The 18,828-nt window shown below is 46.5% G+C and overlaps 1 protein-coding gene across 3 annotated transcripts in view; it reads left to right on the forward strand.

Moving 5' to 3' along the window:
• Positions 1-1,447: 1,447 nt before the first annotated feature.
• ZBTB17 (zinc finger and BTB domain containing 17) overlaps positions 1,448-18,828 on the forward strand; it is a 32,119-nt gene continuing 14,738 nt past the window's right edge. For all 3 annotated transcript variants that reach the window (XM_061184897.1, XM_061184896.1, XM_061184898.1), the window contains exons 1-2: positions 1,448-1,571; positions 3,717-3,803. The gene's annotated coding sequence lies outside the window, so the exon portion shown is untranslated. The remainder of the gene's footprint in view (positions 1,572-3,716; positions 3,804-18,828) is intronic.

The following is an 18,828-nucleotide window of genomic DNA, read 5'->3' on the forward strand; positions in this document are numbered from 1 at the left end:
ACCAATTAGGAGCTATTACTTCTGCCACAATCAGGAAGATGGGGAATTGAGAGGCCACCACTGAGATTATTGCACTCAAGAACATATCACCACAGCAAGGGTCCATGGATCTAAATTTGGGACTAGAAGCTGGTTCCCAGGCACTAGAATGCTGAGTTCGGCTGGCAACATCTCACAGATGCTTCTGAACACTCATGAAGCTGGAGACTGGCCACAATGCACTGCCGCAACCCCCCACATTTGCATGACCTTTCTTGTCAGCAAAAATCAGCTAACATCAGCAGGCCAATGGCTACTCCCTCTCTTCCACCCTCCAAATCTTACCTACTGGCAGAACCATCTATATCTGGGATTCTAACTGCTACTGAGTCTGGGAAATAAAACTTTAACTTTTTAAATTCTGGAAGGAATGGATGCCGAGTCTCAATTGACTACATCCAACACAGATGACTCAGAAGTAGATTTGCATGCTTAATATTGGGAAGACAGGAGAGTTCCTATCAGATTTGCTATCATTTTCCTGTAAATGAAAGGGTGAAGTCAACTGCTGCTGAGTTTTTTAGTTTCTCTAGTTATTGTGAAGAGAGGAGCAGTCAATTGGCCAGACTGACATTTGTTGAAGTCCCTTTTAAGGCTGGCAGTCATGGATTTGTAGGGAACAGTCTGTCCCACTGGGTACTTTCTCCAATTGTGTTTGGCTGTTTAGGTGTCGGCAAAGGGAAAAGGAGCAGTTGGATTCACCCAGGGTTGAAACTTTTACCAAATCCATGTGACAAAAAGACAAAGAGCAAAGGAGTTTTGGATTGTGGCAAGAGTGTTTTTAAAATTATGGATCATGAAAAATAAACAGGGTCGGAAGTGAAGAAAGGAGAAAGCCGAGGAACTGTTTGGAAGTAGAAAAGTCAATGGCCTAAAGGTGCTGAAAAGTTGGAAAGAGGCCACAGAGTGGCTGGTCACGTCTGCAGGCAGACTTTTGTTTCCAGGCACCCTCATTCACATCCAGGCTAATCCTGGATCTCCTCTAAACAGGGAAGCGGGTAGTGGTTGGCTCAGAAAGTAGAAAAACATAATCGTGGTTCTGCAGCTTTGATGCCACAACTAGGTTCACATCTCTGCTTCATCACTTGTAAGATGCGTGACAGCTGGCAATTCATTTACCCTGAGACGCCGTTTTCCCTTCTTCAAAAGAGGGACAAAAACATTATCGTATGTTGGTGAGAGGACTTGAGATAATGCACGTAAAGCGCTTAACACAGTGCCTGGCAAACAGTAAGCGCTGAACACGTAGGAGCTGTTATTGTTATATTTGGAATAGAAAACCAAGAAAGGGTTACCAGGCGAACAATTCTAAGTGCAGAAGTACTGTATTACAGTAGGCGCATGCGCCTGTCCACGAGCTACGGCTAGGGCGAACGCTGCGCATGCGCCGGAAGTTGCAGACGGGAAGCCAGCGAGGTCGGTTCCGCCCGACTCCAACATGGCGGCGCCCTTTGTCTGCTCTGAAGTACTGTCCCCGGCCTCCTCGCGGCCGTGATGCACCTCCCTCTGCGGTGGGGTCCAGGACATGGCAGGTGAGGGTCAGCAAGCACCCGGGGCTGGAGGAGTCCCAGGAGTTGGGCAGAGGCGGCGCAGGATGGGGCGCGGCGGGACGCCGGGGACGGTTGTGTGGGGGAGGGGAGGGAAGTGGACTGGGAAGGGAACCTGGACTGAGGGGACCCCACAGGACAAGAGGGTGCGGGGCAAATGGGTGGGGGGCGCCGCCCGGCGAGCGGGCGGGGAGTGGGCGGGCGGACCGGACCCGCCGTCCCGGCGAGGGAGCGCGAGTCGCCTCCGGGCTGGGTGACACCCCAGCTGGTAGCATCTCCGCCCCCGCCGCCCGGCTGTCACCGCCCCTTGACCCCGCGCGCCGCTGCTGGTGGGCGTCCTGAGGCCGCGAGGTGGCGGGGTGCAGGCGCAGCTCACTTTGGCCATCGGGGCCCGATGGCACAAGCCTGTCAGGGCCTAGGAAGGAGCTTGCCGTGTAGGAGGCCGACACTGCCCCCGTATAAGATTATTTCATTCATTCGTTGGTTCCACAGACGGTGGTTCAGCTCCTGATAGGTTCTGAGGATAGAGAGAGTCATCCAGACTGGCATAGTGGTTACAAAGTTTAAACTGTGGAGCCGGGCAGCCAGGTTTGAATCCTGACTCTGTGCTTGCCAACTGTGTCCTTCGTTAGTTTCTCGCTCCCTGTCTCGGTTTCCTCATCCTTAAAGCAGAGTTGAGAATAAAATCTGCTTCCTAAGATGGTTATAAAGATTAAATGAGGTAATAGGTGTAAAGTACTGAGAACGCTTCCTGGCACAAAGTAAACGCTGTATGTGTTTGTTGCTGTTATCTTTCATATCAGTATCATCACCCAGAGCTCAGAGATTCATGTGGGAGACATACAGATACATAGGCAATTCTGATATGATGGAAGAAAAGCAGAGAAGTTCTTGCTCTGGAAACACTGAGTAGAGGCACCTCACTCAGTCTAGGCGAATCCAGGGAGGCTTCTGTTCCCCAGGAAACTGAGACCTGAAGGATGCTTGGGGAGCGCGGGCAGGAAAGGGGAAGAGTATTCTCAGTTGAAGATAGAATTTGTGAGAAAGCTGGGAAGCCAGTGTAATAATTAAATGAAGTTCTCTGCCTAGAGACAGAGATTAAAGGTAAGACTAAAGAGGCAATCTGGTCTGGTCCTAGGGGGCCCTCCCCGCTTTTCTTTTTTTTTTGGCCACCACGCGGCATGCAGGATCCTTAGTTCCCTGAGCAGGGATCGAACCCGTGCCCCCTGCAGTGGAAGCCGGAGTCTTAACCACTGGACCACCAGGGAAGTCCCCTAGAGGGCCTTTTAAACTTAGCTGTGGACTTGAAATTTTAGGTTAATGGGACTCCATTTAAAAGTCAGATTTGTGGATTTGAAAGATCACTCTAGTTAAAGAATGTATTAAAGGGAGTGGGCCCGGAGGCCAATTAAGAGGCTACTAGAACTATCAGGTGAGAAACGAGAGTGGACTTGAGTTAGATTAGAGGCAGAAGGTGGGGAGAGATGGTTTGGAGGTAGACCTGACCAAAGTTGGTGGTTACTTAGATGAGGGGTTTAGAGGCAGGGAGGAGTCAGGGTGACTCCACGTTTTTGGCTGCTGGCCGGTGGTGCTGCTCCGTGGGATAGGGAGCAGGATGGGGAGCCGGTTTGAGGAGGGAAGATAAATTTCGTTTTGAACATGTTGAAAGTAGGTGCCTGTAAAACGTTCAAGTGGAGCTGTCCAGTGGTGATCTAGCATCCAGCGAAGGTCACTAAAGTTGTGGGCAGGGGTGTGTCACCTGGGTGAGGGTCTGGAATGAGAAGCACGGTGTCTGGGACATCCCAGAGGAATGCTAACGCTGTAATAATACTTGGGCACAGCCTCATTGCTTTTGCTTATCGACCTTGTGTTATGTCTTTGGGTCAGCAGGCGTTCCTGAGTGTAGGGAATGGGACTGGGTTTATTGATCTTTGTGTCTCAGGTGTCCAGCACAGGGTCTGGCATGCAGCAGGCCAGTAACAATCCAATTTAACACTTACTGAACACTTTGTGCCAGGCTCTGTGCTCAGTGCTCCGCGTTTGCCTGTGTTTGGTGGATGAAAGGGCAGCTCTTAGGGAGCAGGTACCCTACAGTTTCTCATCAGATTTTCCACTTGGTCTTCGATTCAGGTAATGAGCTGGAGGAGGAGCGCCAAGCTGGAGTTGCCCCAGACAAACTGTCAGAACAGAGTAGCCTGGGCTACTTGGAAATCTGAGGTATGTCAGTAATACTCAAAGATGAAACAAACCAGGTCAGTTTGTTTGTCCTTCTTCTCTAGGCTCAATGTGATTCAAATCACCCTTTCAAGATAACTTTTTCTTTAAAATTATACAGTAATGACAAAATCCTAGTTAGTTTGGTTGGGAGAATGTTGATAATATTATTGTCGTTTTACTAAGAAAGATCATGCTAGGTTAATCCCTGGGCAATGTTCACACCTTGTTTTAAGTAAGTACAAACCAAAATGCTCCAAAATACAGTGGCTGAAAGGAAATAGAAATTTATTCCTCGCTCCTTCACAGACTGGACGTAGGCAGTCCAGAGCTGGTCAGGGCAGCTCACTCTGTTCCATGAAGTTATCCAGACACAGGGTTTCATTGATCATGTGGCTCTCCTTGCTCAAACCCAGGCTTCCATCTCATGGACTAAGCTGGCTGCTCTAGCTTCTGCCATCATGGGTGCACTCTGTCTGGCAGAGAGGGAAAGACAGAGTGGGGAGCACACGCTCATTCCTTTTAAGGTTCTAATGTTTAGAGATACATATTTTTGTACAACGTGTCCCCAAACACAAGCATCTGGTGTACAACCAAAGGAGGAATCACGACTATTCCAATGCTAGAGAGAAAGCTGGCTGACAGAACCTGCTCTGTCCCCAGTGTGACTGGATTGCTGGCTTTGGGGGTTGGGCCCAGCCCAAGGGAAGTCCACTGCACTGGTGAAAGAGGTCGGGGTGTGTTCCCCAGGCCTCTGGGTCCCCAAGGCAGGCTCCCCTGGCTTTGGGTAGTTTGTGTTGCTTGGGCCCAGGGTGTCCAGGCTTGTTTACCCATTCAGTGTTTTCTGTGCCTGACGTGTCAGACACTGCGCCGGGGGCTCGGGATGTGAAGATAGGTGAGACTGGATCCTGGGAGCAAGGAGCTCTTAGCCACATGGGTGATCACAATACAACACAAGAAACGCCACAGATACCTGTTCAAAAGTGTGTGGTGTACAGAAGGAGGATGACTGATGTTGGAAGGCTGTACTGAGGTGGTGAAGATTCAGAGTACATGACATGTTTTGGATTGATAACTATAAAGGTCCCCTCAGATAGAGGCGGCAAGGATGCTGGAGTTGGGTGTGAATCCCTGCTTCCCTGGTTAGTGGCTCTCTGTCCTGAGGGTCAGTTACTTCATTCCTGTTCCTCAGTTTCCTCATCTGTAAAATAGGGATAACAATGTTTACTTCAGAGAATTGTTTTGAGAATTATGTGAGGTCAAGCATGTAATTCACGGGATCTGCTGTGAATATGTCAGTTGCCTCCTGCTGCAAGGTGTGGGGTGGTTCGAAGCCAGAGAGACCAGTTAGGATTGCAGTTGAAGAACGCCCAGACCGATAGGGAAGCCAGGTTGCGGTCTGTCCCTGTTGAGGCAGGAATTATCCAGGTTGTACTCAGAGGATCAAGGACTGCTCTGTGCACTCCCTGTTTTTCTCAGGAGTTCCACCAACGTTCTAATTAAAGTTGTCAACCTGGATTCTCAGAGACCATACTCTGAAAGCTCTGGTGAGGGGTCCTTTGGGAAGGAAAGGATTCCCTCTGCCTGGTTAACTCCTTCAAGCTCAAATGCTTCTGGGAAACCTTCTCCCAGCCCTACCCACCCCTGTGCCCCCGCCCCAGCTGAGTTTGGAGCCCCTCCTTTGTGATTTCTTAGCATCCTGCAATGACCTTGCAGTACTTTTTAAAAATTTTTTTTTGGCTGCGTTGGGTCTTTGTTGCTGTGTGTGGCCTCTCTCTAGTTGCCGCAAGCGGGGACTACTCTTTGTTGTGGTGCGCGGGCTTCTCATTGCGGTGGCTTCTCTTGTTGCGGAGCACGGGCTCTAGACGCACGGCTTCAGTAGTTGTGGCGTGTGGGCTCAGTAGCTGTGGCTCGCGGGCTCTAGAGCGCAGGCTCAGTAGTTGTGGCGCACGGGCTTAGTTGCTCCACAGCGTGTGGGATCTTCCTGGACCAGGGCTCAAACCCGTCTCCCCTGCATTGGCAGGCGGATTCTTAACCACTGCGCCACCAGGGAAGCCCCTCGGAGTACATTCTTACCTCCTATGATGATCATAGGTTTTCTTGCCTGTCTCCCTGTGAGACCACCAGCAGCTCGTGGGCAGGGACAGGGTCTTATTTCTCCTGGTATTCCCACTGTGTAGGTCATTTCCTGGCACGCAGTTGGTGCTCAATAAACATTGTTGGATGAGTGGATGATCGGCCAGTGGGGCTGGAGAGACCTCCAGTGTGATGAGGGTTTGGCATGCTATTAATGAAGAGAGAACCCAATGGTTTATTTGGTGTCTGGGTGTAATATGGGATGTGGACATGGTGAACTATGACCTAAACTATGAGAGTTTAGTTCAGAGACAGTTTCTCTGTCTTTCTTTTTCCAGTAGAGAAGGGTTCCTCAACGTTGACATTATTGCCATTTGGGGCTTAGTGAGTCTTTGTCTTGGGGGCCGTCCTGTGCACTTCAGAATGCGAGTAGCATCCCTGGCCTCTGCCCACAGATGCCAGTAGCCCCCACCTACCTTCAACTATGACAGCTGAAAATGTCTCCAGAGGAGGCTGTACGTCTCCTGGGGCAAAATTGTCCCCAGCTAAGAGCCCCTGAGGTACAGGGTGCTGGTTAGAAGCATGAACTTCTAAGCCAAACGTACCTGAGCTGGTCCTTATACTTACTAGCTGTGTGCCTTTGGGCAAAGTACTTGACCTCTCTAAGCCTCGGGTGTGAAGTGGAGATAATGATGACCTCACACTAACTTTATTGGGTGGAATTATTAATGAGGTAATGCATGTAAAATGCTTAGTCAAGTCCTTGACTCCATAATTGGTAACTAGCATTATTATGTGTTAGGAGAGGATGACCCTGTGAGAGTCAAGAAAGAAAGTGTGCAGAGTTGAGGAAGAAAAAAATGTTTAGGACAGGAATACATGCATGAGGTCCAAAAATCAGAAGGTTCTAACAAAAGTACTGGGGAAAGTAAGTCACCCTCCCACGCCTGACCCGGTTCCCCTCCCAGATAACTATTAACAGCGTTTGTGTGTCATGCCCGGGCTCTTCTGTGCATATATATGTCTGTATGTATATATAAGGAAGACCATTTTTAAGTGCCAAATGGCTTGATTTTGTTGCACATATACTGAACCTTCCATTTAGAACACTGAAAGGGCAGCCTCTGTGGGCAGAGCTTCAGTTTTAACAGTTGGCCACAGAAGAGAGCAGGTGGCCCACTCTCTACCGTCCTGGAATTCCCCCAAGATGGTGCTGCGTGGGTGGCACGGAGGTACTCAGACATGGTGTCTGGCAGGGTAACAGACACCACAAAAGGGAGGGACCCCAACCTTAGAGGAAACGAAAAACTCCCAGTACATTTTGTGCACAAAGCATATTGTCCTGGAGACCATAATCTACCTCTTTTGCTGGCCATATTTTTAAATGATTGAAATCATAGAGGTCACAAAGAGAGGCATTTTAGCACCGAGTGCTTTCAGCATTTGCTGCAGATGTGTGTGTCGAGTGTCAGCATAGGTGCCTGGCACTCTCGGAGGTCCTCATGGGTGTCAGTAGCTCAACAGTCCAAGGACCAATTAAGGTTGACCTCAATAATGTAGTCACAGATACGTACAGAAAACCAGAGCATGGGCTCTTCCATTCAAACCTGCTTGTTATGAATTGGAGAGATCAGCCTTGAGCTTCAAAGGAAGGAAGCAAAGGGCATGGTTAGAATTGAGAGTTGTTCACTCATGTCTCAACCACAGAATGCAGAGGCTCAGAGGTGGCAATTCCAGCTGAGAGGGGGGACCTAGCCCGAAGGGAGGCTTGGTGGGTTCATTGTAACATCAAAAAAATACTCAGCTTCTGGTCTTAAAAGGTCTGGCAGCAGAACCTGTTCTCCCCACCCCACCCGCACTACTTCCTGTACTGGCCGATTAATCTAAGCAGTAATTTTCCTGTCCTGAATGGAAGGCTCCAGGGCTCAGTGGGAAGTTGTATCTCTCCGGATTCGGAGCCAGCCAGGGTGGTGAAGCACTTCTCATTACTATAGTCTCAGGGCTGGGTGGGCCCCTGTCAGGGACTTTCCTGGTTTAGTGTAACTCAGTCAGCTGCCCAAGTTAATGCTTCAAATCATTGCTTAAAGTCAGAAGGAACATTGTTTAATTTTGTAAATTGTCTTTTTAAATATTGAGTAGATACAAAAGAATACTGTACCATATAAAGGAAAAGAATACAAGGAACACCCACATACCCATGTATCCAATTTACAAAAAAGAATGTTACCATTACCTTTGGAGTGCCCCTCCCTGATCCTGTCCCATTCCCACCCCCACCTAATCACTGAATTTGGCTTTTATCGTTCTCTTGCTTTTCTTTTTTTTACTTTTTTTTTTTGGCTGCGCTGTGCCTGCTTGTGGGATTTTAGTTCCCTGACCAGGGATTGAACCTGGGCCACAGCAGTGAAAGTGCTGAGTCCTAAGCACTGGACCGCCAGGGAATTCCCACCTCTAGCTTTTCTTTATAGTTTTACCACATGTGTTTGTATTGCTAAGCAATATATTGTTTAATTTTGCATGTTTTTGAACTAAATAAATCATTTTGTTATTTTTCAGTGATCTAAATTTTTTCCTTAACATATGTTCTTGAGATTAATCCATGTTACATATAGGTGTATTTCATTTTCACTGATGAATTATGTTCCATTGTATGAGAACATATCCGTTCTATTATTGATGGACATTTGATTTGTTTCCAGAATTTTGCTGAGACAGACAGTGGTGCTGTGACCATTCCTGGGACACACATGTACAGCCTCTCAGGGTACACCCCTGGGAGGAGGACTGGATCACAGAGTGCGTGCATCTTCAATTTGACCAAATAATACCGAATAGTTTCCAAAGTGGTTTCCCCAATTTACACTTCAACTGACAATTCTGTTTGCTTCACATCCTCCAAACAATGGTATTATCACATTTAAAAATTTTTACTAACCTGTTGGAAGGTCAGTGATGCCTTATGTGGTTTTTTCTTTTTTAATAAATTTATTTTATTTATTTATTTTTGGCTGCATTGGGTCTTTGTTGCTGCACGCGGCCTTGTCTTCCTCGCGGTGTGCGGGCTTCTCATAGCGGTGGCTTCTCTTGTTGTGGAGCACAGGCTCTAGGCGCCCGGGCTTCAGTAGTTGTAGCTCACGGGCTCTAGAGCACAGGCTCAGTAGTTGTGGTGCACAGGCTTAGTTGCTCCACGGCATGTGGGATCTTCCCAGCCTAGCGATCGAACCTGTGTCCCCTGCATTGGCAGGTGGATTCTTAACCACTGCGCCACGAGGGAAGCCCCCTCATGGTTTGTTTGTTTGTTTTTTTTTAATAAATTTATTTATTTTATTTATCTTTGGCTGCATTGGGTCTTCATTGCTGCGCGCGGGCTTTCTCTAGTTGCGGCGAGCGGGGGCTACTCTTCGTTGCGGTGCATGGGCTTCTCATTGTGGCGGCTTCTCTTGTTGCGGAGCACAGGCTCTAGGTGTGCGGGCTTCAGTAGTTGTGGCACATGGGCTCAGTAGTTGTGGCTCGCGGGCTCTAGAGCACAGGCTCAGTAGTTGTGGCGCACGGGCTTAGTTGCTCCGCGGCATGTGGGATCTTCCCGGACCAGGGCTCGAACCCGTGTTCCCTGCATTGGCAGGCGAATTCTCAACCACTGCGCCACCAGGGAAGCCCCCCTCATGGTTTTGATTTGCATTTTCATGATTATTAGTGTGTTGAGCATCTTTTCATGCACTAATGGATCATTCAGGTTTCAGCTTCTCTGAAACAACTGCTTAAATCTTTTGCTCATTTTTTTTTTTTATTGAATTGTTTGTCTTTTTATTTATATGTAGACTTTTTTTCTTGTTTTTTGTTTTGATACTAATCCTTTGTCAGTTAGATGTGTTGTAATTATCCACTTCCAGTTTGTGGCTTGTCTTGTCACTCTAGTTTTTTTTTTTTTAATGAAAAGAAATTCTTTTTTTAAAAATTAATTAATTATTTATTTATTTGGCTGCGTTGGGTCTTTGTTGTGGTGTGTGGGCTTCTCATTGCGGTGGCTTCTCTTGTTGTGGAGCACAGGCTCTAGGTGCACAGGCTTCAGTAGTTGTGGCATGCAGGCTCAGTAGTTGTGGCTCATGGACTTAGTTGCTCCGCGGCATGTGGGATCCTTCTGGACCAGGGCACGAACCTGTGTCCCCTGTATTGGCAGGCAGATTCTTAACCACTGCACCACCAGAGAAGTCCCCAATGAACAGAAATTCTTAATTTTAATGTCATTTATCAGTTTTTTAATAGTTAGCACTTTTTGTTTCTTTTTAAGAAGTTCCTACTTCAAGTTTATAAAGGTATTCCCCCATATACTGTCTTCCAAACATTTTATGATTTTGCCTTTTACATTGAGTTCTTTAGTCTGTTTATAATTATTTTTGTGTATGGTGTGAGATAAGGAGCTAATTTCTTTTTCCTTTTTTTTAAATAAGCACATCAGATTGTCCCAGTACTATTTATTGAAAAAATATATCCCTTTCTTGTGGGTCTTTAATGTCACCAGTAACCATTATCATACATCAGGTGTCCACAAATGTATGGGTCTATTTCTGGCCTCTTTACCATCTATTCTCTATCTGTGTGCCAGTATCACACTGACTTAATTTCTAAGTTTTCATATAATAATTCTTGGTATCTGGTAAGGCTTTGCCCCTTTGCTTTTCCATCTTCATTTTAGATTGTGCTTATCAAATTCATAAAAATTGTTGGAGTCTTTTATTAGAATTGCTTTGAATTTTATTAGAATTGAATTTATTACATACCAATTTGGATAGAGTTGACATTTTTATGATATTGATCTTCTGATCCAGGAATATGGTATATCTCTCAATTTACATAACTTACCAAATTCTAACATTAGTTAGTGTCTTTACACTTTACTCTCAAGCAGTTAGGACCTTAATGCACTTTAATTCCTAACACTCCCTCCTCAACTTTTATTCTATAGGTGTGTATGTTCTTTTTCAATTTTAGAAGACGTCATTTGTTCAGTATTTGTTTAGATTTACTTATTTCTTACTTACTACTTTAGTTGGTCCTCACTCCTTCTTGCATTTAATACTTTCATTCTGGGATCACTTTTTATCTACCTGAAGTATACCTTTTATAATGTGTGAATTTGGGCTGTAGTCCATTTGGGGGCCATCTAACGGTTACAGATTCTCCCAGGGAGAATTTTATACCCCTCCATTTGGTGCCAAGATTTCATATAGGCTTTTTCTGTGCCATCTTCTTTCCACTAAGATATAACCCTTTGGGGCCAGCTTTATTCTGGAGGGCCCTCCCGAGAGACCTCCCTTCTTGGCGGCAGGGGGCGAACTCGAGCTCGCTCAGTTCTGCGAATGCCCTCGCTGCCCACCCGCATAGCTCCGCTTGCTCTCTGGATTCCAGCCTTTGCTTAAGTTTGTTTATCTGTCAGTACTCCTTACTGACTTGCCGGTTCTTCGATGCATTTTAAAAGATGTCAAACAATTTTTCTTCAGTATTGGTAGCCGCTCGTAATGAGAGCCAGCCAGGGTACCTGGTGTGCCGTGCTTCCAGAAATTAAGATGCTTCAGAGTTTCAATTTTGTGTTTCATTTAGCAGCAACAAACTCTGCAGGTTAGAACTAAGACTTAGTAATGTTCACTTCTGACTTTTTTTTATAACGTGTTTTGTGACACTGATTAGTATAAGGAAAGGGAGTTGGTAAGTGCCAATTAATGACAGAGAATTTGCCCTTTTGGGACAGACTAAGGACCTGGTGAACCCAGAATTCCGTGTCTGTCCACGGAAGTTTCGTCCTTGTTTAAAGTGAAAAGAGGACACCTTATAGAGTGTGGTGGACTTTGGCCTTGAATCTGGGCATGTCGTTGAGACCTGGGTCGGATGACAACCCCTCTAAGCCTCATTTTGCTCATCTGCACAATGGGGGTGATCATATTAATACCCTCCCAGAGGACTGTTGTGGGTATGGATGAGGTAGCATGTATATATGAAACACTTTGCAGGCAGGTTGCCACGGCAGCTACTCCAGTTACTCCCTTAGTGGCCCCTGTTAGACGTGTGCTCTCCACAGGTCGCTGCCCTTGGGAAACAGCGAGCCTACTCTTTCTCTTGGCAGTGACCTCCCCTCAAGCGTTTAGCACGGTGGGACTTACTATTAGCAAGACTGTGTTTTCTCTAGTTGCAGTCCCACAGTCCCCCCCACAGTCCTTTACCAGGACTCACGATTTCCTTACAGCTGGGTAATACCCCGTCAGGCTGGGAAACTGTAGCCTCTGCATGGTGGACTGTCTGATCAGTTACTTACATCCAAGCATTAATTTGCACCTAAGCAATGAATGTATTTAGAATTTACATCGGTATTGACAGGTCTGACCCAGTGTACCACCCTCTGCTCCAGCTCGCTGGGGACGTGCACTGACCTACAGTGGAAACTCAGTCTTTGCCAGTTTGAAACTGGAAGTGGTAACTTGGACTTATTCATATTTCTTTGATTATTAGTGAGGTGGAACATCTTTTTTCTGTATCGAGTATATTGACCACTCGTATTTCTTCTTTTGTGAATTGCCTGTTCATTTCTCTGACTCATTTTTCTGTTGGGAGATTTTCTCTTGTTGTTTGATTTTAATAACAGCTTTATTGAGACAGTCACATACCATACAATTCACCTATTTTAAGTGTACAATTCAATGGCTTTTAGTTTATTCACAGGGTTGTGCAACCGTCACCACCAGAACATTTTCATCATCCCCAAAAGGGACCCACCGCCCATTAGCAGTCACTCCCCATTTACCTCTATCTCCCCCAGACCTAGGCAACCACTTTCTATCATTATGGATTTGCCTGTTCTGGGCATTTCATATAAATGGAATCACGCAACTTGTAGCCTTTTGTGGCTGGCTTCTTTCACATAGCACAATATTTTCAAGGTTCATTCAGGTTGTAGAACATATCAGTACTTTTCTTATTGTCAAATAATATTCTGTTGTATGGATATACCACGTTTTATTTATCCGTTCATTAGTTGATAGACATTTGGGCTGTTTTGACCTTTTGACTATTATGAATAACACTGCTGTGAACACTTGTCTACAAGTTTTGTGTGGATGTATGTTTTCATTGTTGATTAATTTTAAGAGCCTTTTATATATCAGGACTATTAACCCTTATTTTCCATATAGGCTGTAAACATTTTCCCCCAGTTTATATTTGCATTTGGGAAGTTGAGAAGATAAGGGTAGAAATGTGAATGAAACAGAACATTTAGGTTTCTGACCAGTCTTTCATACCCCTAAGAATTAAGTTTGTGTACCCTCACTTCCCCACCCTAGTCCCCATAAGCAGCCCCTTGGGGCTGGCCTGCTTCCTTACATGGCCTTGCGGGTGCTTTCTCTGTCTCTCTTTCTCTGTGTCTCTGTCTCTCAGCCTGCCTGCCCTACAACCAGGCAGCACTTAGGGCGCTTTCCAAGTTTCTCTCAGAAGCTCGCACTTCAAAGTAGCTGGCTGAAAACCCGCCAGGGTTGCAAGTCATCCATTAAAAGGCCTCAGGCTGCTGCAGGTGGTGGGTGGGAGGGGCAGGAGGTCCGCAGCGCTGTTTCTTCAAGGGCCAGCGCTGGGGCCTGAGCTGCTTCTAATCCTCCCAGGGCTGCTGTCCAAACACTGTCTTCTGGAGCGACACTCAGCAGCTGGATTTGAGTAGCCTCACAGTTTGAAGAAATCCTTGGAAATTGAGACATTGAATTCTTGACCACTTTGTGTCCAGGCCTATCTTAAGTTTTTGAGGTCTCCTAGAATATTCCTCTAAAATATCCTCTTACACATTTAGTTTTGCCCAGTCAAGTTTTACAGAATATTAACTTTAGTTTAATCCTATTCGGAATAGTAAATGTACAACTTGATGTTGACTTATGTAGTTCATAGATGTTCGTATACAGTTTGTAGTTGATGTTCATGTCCTATGTAGTTCATGTTCATAGTTGGAAATCTCAAGATTTCCAATATAGGGAAAGTTTTAGATGAAACAAAAAAACTCTGCTGGGCTTCCCTGGTGGCGCAGTGGTTGAGAGTCTGCCTGCTAATGCAGGGGACACGGGTTCGAGCCCTGGTATGGGAGGATCCCACATGCTGCGGAGCAACTAAGCCCGTGCGCCACAACTACTGAGCCTGTGCTCTAGAGCCCACGAGCCACAACTACTGAAGCCCGCGCGCCTAGAGCCCGTGCTCCGCAACACGAGAAGCCACCACAGTGAGAAGCCCGCTCCCCACAACGAAGAGTAGCCCCTGCTCGCCGCAACTAAAGCCCACACACAACAATGAAGACCCAACGCAGCCAAAAATAAATAAATTAATTAATTAAATTTTTTTTTAAATTAAAAAAAAAGAAGGTAGCTTTTGCCTTCAAGTACAAAGCACCTCTGCCTTGCCTTCTGGTTATGGTTGAGTGGAATAAGCATTGCAGTTTGCAGGGCCTTTTCCTGATCTTTTTTCAGGTTGAAACTTTATCTGTTGTGGGTGCCTGGGTTACTGATGAGATTTTACGTGCATTTTTGGAAGATAGGGCCGGGAGGAGAGCATTGGGTTCCCCCTTTTCCTGTAATAGATCGATGTTGCTGGCATGGGTTTATATGTAGTCGTATAAGAATAATGATGGCCAGCGGCACCTCTGTGAAGTGGAAGCTTTTATTATCATCTGCATTTTACAGAAAGGAAATTGAGGTGCAGAGATTTAAGTACTCTTGCCCGAGGGACTTAACCAGCTTTGGCTGGATTCCAAGGCAGGGGTTTTATCCGGGTGTGGGGAGTCAGTCAGCCCCCTGAGTGTGTGTGACTCTCCCAGGAGAGGCCTTCAGTGCCTTCGAAGTGTCGGAGGGGTTCATCTGGGTCTGGAAAAGGCTACCAGCTGCTCTTCTAGGGGATTTTCCATTTTGTCCCCTTAAGGAATTTTTGCTCATCAAGTTTTCCCGAGTGACACATTCTTTGTGCAAATTATCATAATTTTCCATTTCCCTTACGAGAAATTTTTCCTGTTGAGAAGTTTTCAGTCACCAAGCCTTGTAGAAAATGTCTGAAAGGTTTTACGGTGAATAGAAACAAAGAAACTCTGACTTTGTGGACATTTTCTTTCTTTCTCTCTTTTTTCTTTCTTCCCTTCTTCCCTCCTTGTTTTATTTTCTCAGTTTTAATATTTTAATATTAAAATATTAACATTTACACATGGTAGAACAAAACAAACAAACAAAAAACCCAGAAAGGATACAGAGTGAAAAGTGTAAGTCCTTTCCACCCTTCCCCTGCTGCTCTGAGGGGATCCCAGTTACCACTTTCTTGTATGTCCCTCCAGAGATGTGGGCGTTTTCTTTGAAACGTGAGTAAGAGGTAGGAATTCTCAGCCTGGGATGTGGTTTTGGACAAGCAGCATGGCCCAGCTTCTCCCAGGAAGGGTCGGGTACTAAATATTAAGGGACGTTGAGGCACTCGAGGAAGAGGTACTTAAAACCTTCAAAGGATGTTATAATATTCAGCAGGAGGGCCGCTTGCACAGGCTGCTCCGAAAGATCCACAGTAATTGTGTTGGATTCTGGGCACCAGCCAAATCCTCCTGGTGCCAGCGGGGGGTGACGCTGTCCCATTCTTCACGTCCTGAGGGTCCAGCGCTGCGGGATGTCCTGAGTTGTTTTTCTGCTTCTGGTCTTGCCCTCTCAGCCTGTTCTCCATACTCATGCAGCCAGAGTGACCTTTCAGAAATGTGAGTCTAACCGTGGCTCTCTCTTGCTTGAACCCCTGGCGTGACTCCCATCAGCTGGGGATGAAGCTAAGTCCTGGTGTGATAGGTGTGGCCTCCAGCCTGTCCCTCCAGCTGCATTTCTCACCACTTTTTCCACTCACTTGTTACTCTCATGATGTGAAGCGTGCTGTTCTCCGCCGGCCCAGTCCCCAAGCGTGCACACCACTCTTTGTCATGCATCCACACCATTGCTTGTGCTGATCTTTACCTGGACGCCCTTCCTGCCTTTGTTTGTGTGTTTTTAGATGTACTAGGCACCACTTCCTTCCAGGTTGGCAGTCAGTGGCACCTTTCAGCTCTCATCAGTGGGGAGTGACAGTCTGGGTCTTTCTCTCCAGGGGAAGGTCCTCGAGAGTGGGTGCCCAGACAGCCTTGGCCTTACTCCTCTTGGAGCCGCCAGCTCCCAGCAGGGCACCTGCACTAGGTAGTGCTCTGCAGTTGACTTTAAAGTACTGTCCACTACCCTGTCCCCTCAGCCCACCACATTGCAAAGATTGGACCCCGAATCCATCTGTATTTAACCTGAGTGGGTGATTCTTCCCAGGCTTTCTGCCCTAAGTCACACAATCACAAAGACCTGACAGCAGAAATTTGAAGCCAGGTGGGAACAAAGTCCATGTGCTTTTTTGTCACATTGGACCAGAGTGTGGCTACTTTGGTCTCCAACTGCCTTCCCGAGGCCTTGACCAGCTGCCTTGTCCAAAAGGAGCCATGCGATTCACTGGTAAAGGGACTTCACTGGGATAACCTGGTTTGTTTTGTTTTAATTAATTCATTTTTTCCTTGTTTGTTTCACTGTGTATCAGTCACAGACTTTGTTAGAGAAAAAATATCTAATTCTACTTTTGCCAGTATTTGTGCAATACTCCCTGTTGTTTATCTTCTTTAATCCTCACAGTCATTGTGTATATGGTGGTTCTCCAGTTTAATGGGTGAGCAATCTAGAACTCAGGGAAGCTTGCTTGAGCCCCCCTTGGTAATATTGGAGCCAGGATTCAAATGCATGTGCTTGGAGTCTGAGTCCATAGGTCTTGTCTCTTCTTTATACAATAATCTCTCCCAGGGTGGTCCCATTCCATCTTGTGGCAAAGACCAGAATGAAGTGAAGAGATCTGTTCAACCACCTCTGCTGTTGACATCTCAACTGTAATTGGCCGAAACAGAACTCTTGCTTTCCTCCCGCTAAACCTTTGCTCCCACAATCATTCCTCACCTCAGTAAGTGGCACTGCCACTTGGCCAGGCTAAAACCTTGGCCAGGTTTCTCAGGCTAAAAATTTTGGTGTCATCCTTGACTCCTTTCTTTTCTCACAACCCACATCTACTTGATTAGCCATTATGTTGGCTCCACCAAAACATATCCCTAATCTGACTACTTCTTTCCACCTCCACCTTGGTGGAGGCCACCTCCCTCTCTTGCTTCTTTCCTGGTGTTCCTGTGTCCACGCTTGCCCCCTTGCAGTCACTCTTCTGCTCTCAACCCTCCTAGGGCGCCCCAGCATACTTAGAACTCCAAAGCCTAACTGGCCTCTAAAACCCTGAGTGATCTCAGCCTCTCCTGCTGCCGACCTCAGCGCTTCTCATCCTCCCACTCGCTTCCTCCTTTTCAGGCACGCCGGCCCCTTTTGCCAAGGTCACACCTGTCTTAGGACCTTTGCATTTGCTCTACCTTGTACCTACTGTAATGGTCCCTGGGCTTATGGTAGCATGGCTCACTCTTCATTCTGCTCTTTGCTTAAATGCCACCTCCTCAAGAGAGGTCCTCCTTGACCCTCCTCTTAGATAGTTAATAGCCTCTGCCTCGGCTTGCTTTGGTTTTCTTCACAGCACTTAGTACGTGACATTATGTGTTATATTGATGTATTACCTGTCTTCCCCGCTAGGCTCAAAGTGAGAATACTGTCCCTAAGGTGAGCACAGAGTAGGCACTCATTAAATGTTTGAGAAATTCTTTGGTCTTTGTTTATATCTGTTTCTTAATTTATGGACTGAGGACCCCTAGGGGGAATGCAGTAAGTATGAGTAGTTGTGCAGCTGTATCACACCACAGATCTTCTGTATATTAGGGGAGATTTATCATTCACTTACATAGAACTGTTTCTCAAATACATATTAATGCTGTTGTGATTAATAGACTGGAGATTCATTTTTCATAGTGGTTTTTGTCTATAGTTTTTCAGTTAACAAGCATCAAAAGTACAATGATCATTTCATGAGGGTCCACAGAATATTTTGACCTTGAGTTGGTCATATTCAACAAGGCCAGGAATTCGTTCTATACCAGGCCTGTTCCCCAACTTGATTTGAGGGCAAAGTCCTAGGGTAGGTGCTGTAAACAGCTGTAAGGAAGAAACAAGAAGTCGGCGTACCCAGCAATGAGTTTATTAAACTGGGTGGGGGAGTCCACCTACCAGTATAATTTCAGGTTGTGTCCATGTGCCACCACCACTCAGGGAGTACTGGGCAGAGGGGAGCAGGGGGGACGTTGGGAGAATGATCAGACCCCATGCCAGTCCCACATGTTCTGATTTTGTCTTTTTGGTAGCAAGGCCCTTGATTTATCCCGTGTCAAGCTTCAAGAGTCCCCAGAGCAAGTACTAGCATAATGGGTTCTAAACTGGCACAGGGGGGCTTCCCTGGTGGCGCAGTGGTTGAGAATCCGCCTGCCAATGCAGGGGACACGGGTTCGAGCCCTGGTCTGGGAGGATCCCACATGCCGCGGAGTGACTGGGCCCGTGAGCCACAACTACTGAGCCTGCGCGTCTGGAGCCTGTGCTCCGCGACAAGAGAGGCTGCGATAGTGAAGAGGCCCGCGCACCGCGATGAAGAGTGGCCCCCGCTCGTTGCAACTAGAGAGAGCCCTCTCACAGAAACGAAACCCAACACAGCCAAAAATAAAATATAAAAATAAATAAACTGGCACAGGTGCTGGGATACAGGACACACTTTCTTCAGGGCCAGCCAGCCTTCCCGCTCAGCCACGTTCCTAGAGCAGTGGGGTCCATCGGGGGTCAGGGAAAGGGATGTCCACTCCCTCTTCAGAAGTGTGGTTAAATTTAGAGATAGTACAAGTTGTATAGTTTGAAAAGCAAAGTCAGTAGCACAGTTTAATTTTATATTCAGACATTACTTTTAGATTTAGAAAAAAGTCAGTGTTTTTTATAACACA

Source organism: Eubalaena glacialis, chromosome 3 (genome assembly GCF_028564815.1).
Source record: "Eubalaena glacialis isolate mEubGla1 chromosome 3, mEubGla1.1.hap2.+ XY, whole genome shotgun sequence".
NCBI classification, from domain to species: Eukaryota; Metazoa; Chordata; class Mammalia; order Artiodactyla; family Balaenidae; genus Eubalaena; species Eubalaena glacialis.